The sequence below is a fragment of the Chaetura pelagica genome, unplaced genomic scaffold (assembly GCF_000747805.2).
Source record: "Chaetura pelagica isolate M959 unplaced genomic scaffold, ChaPel_1.0 scaffold45, whole genome shotgun sequence".
Classification (NCBI taxonomy): domain Eukaryota; kingdom Metazoa; phylum Chordata; class Aves; order Apodiformes; family Apodidae; genus Chaetura; species Chaetura pelagica.
In genome coordinates, this window is record NW_009953217.1 from 668,029 (window position 1) to 669,851 (window position 1,823).

General features: G+C 58.6%; 1 non-coding gene across 1 annotated transcript; it reads right to left on the reverse strand.

Moving 5' to 3' along the window:
• Positions 1-1,666: 1,666 nt before the first annotated feature.
• TRNAA-UGC lies at positions 1,667-1,738 on the reverse strand. Its single transcript has one exon. It is a non-coding gene; the product is annotated as a tRNA-Ala (tRNA).
• Positions 1,739-1,823: the final 85 nt, after the last annotated feature.

Genomic DNA, 1,823 nt, shown 5'->3' on the forward strand with positions numbered 1-1,823 from the left:
GGCGCGGCGGAGGAGTCAGCACGTGGGGAAGCGATACGTGAGCCGAGGTCGTAGGGGGTGGCAGAGGGAGCGCGGGCAGAGCCCGGCGGGGAGCAGGACTGTTCTGGAGTGGGGCTGTTGTGCCTCAGCATTTGGAGCTACTCCCGGGCCTAAAGCTTCTTGTCGGGATGTAAATCCCCGTCTTTGTGTCCCAGTTTCAAAAGCACCTCCTTGATTTTCCCGTGAGGGGCATCTCTGCCCGCGGGCCTGGCTGAGGGCAGCTCTGAGGTGCCTGTGGGGAGAGGGAGCTGCTTTTTTTTCAGCCTGGAAAGGCCTGTTTCTGTTCAGGAAGCCTCTGATGAGCTTCAGCAAGGCAGGGGGAGAGCAGTGGTGAGTGGGCACGGGCCCAGGCAAAGGCTGCAGGCGGGTTGGTGGGGGGAAAAAGGGCTGAAGGGACTCGGGTACCTCCCTGCAGCCCGGGGGGAAGGGAGGGGAGGCCTCAGCTTTGTGCTTGGTTTGCGGGGAACCAGCCTCTGTTTTCCTGCCACGTGGAGCTTTCCCAGGACGGGGAGACCCCGAGGAGCATCTGAGCTGCTGGTGCCTTGAGTTGGTCTTAGAACTCAGCACTGCACTAGTGACATCTCAAACACCCAGCGCGTTTGGCTGGGGACAAAAAAAAAAAGGCACATAAGTCTTTTACTCTCTTCTCAGGTTACACTCGTGCTGAGGGGCTTGTACCGTGTGCGAGGAGAGGTGTGGAAACATAAAGGGTTGGAAGAGCCTCTCCCATTTCAGTCTGTCCTCATCTGAAGGTGAATGAGAATGGTAAGATGGTTATTTAGGTACAAGGTGAGCCCTGGCAACCAGTCTGGAAATGGGTGGTGAGGCAGAAGGCAGGGTGGTCTGTGACAAGATGGTTTCTGGCAGGAAGGAATGGAGATGACTCCATCGAGCTGGGGCAGGCAGCCTGGAGCATCCTGGAGGAGCTGGTGCCTGGAGTCTGCACCCAGTGCTGGAGCAGCACAGCCAGGTCCTACTGCCACAGAGTCCCCATCTCCCCAGGCTTCTGTGCAGGACGGACTTCCCTGCACGGGAGGGGCTTTTCCATGGACAAAGCCCCTCCGTGTGTCCCCAGCCCTGCACTAGCCCCCCTTGCTATGATTTTCAAGACAAGCTTGGTCCTAACAGACTGTGAGCTGACAGATACACTGGGAAATCCTGGTTTCCTGGTAAGGTGTAAGGAGCATTTCAACCGTTCTGGCAGGGATTGTCCCTCTACCTCTGCCCCTGCTCGGCTCTCCCTGCCAGGGGGAGCTGGATACGCTGTTGGTAACTGAACAGAGCAGGAAAATCCGCTGGTCACGGGGTAGATAAAAGCTGTTTCAAGCTGTAACAGGGCTTGGGCATTTGATCCCGAGCCAACTGCAGGCTTTGCTGGTGCTGGGCAGGGCTGCCAGGCCCGTGTCCCCCTGTGCTCCGGGAATTCCCAGACACCAGGATCTGGATGGAGTGTCTGCACAGTCCTGAGGAGAAACCAGGGACTAAACACACAATCCATTTTGTGACAGTAAGAAACCGTGGGTGTTTCTGGGCGGTGCAGGTTGCTGTCGTTTGGGAACCCGGGAGGAAATAAGTCAGAGGGGAGAAAAAAAAGCAAAAAAACCCAGAAGTTGTGGCGTTATTCCCGTGGAGATGCCGGGGATTGAACCCGGGACCTCATACATGCAAAGCATGCGCTCTACCGCTGAGCTACATCCCCGTGCCCGGCGCTGCCCGCCCTGCCCGCCGCACAGGACCGGCCCGGCCCGCCCGCGGGGCTGCGGGAACCGGGACGGCAGCGGGGG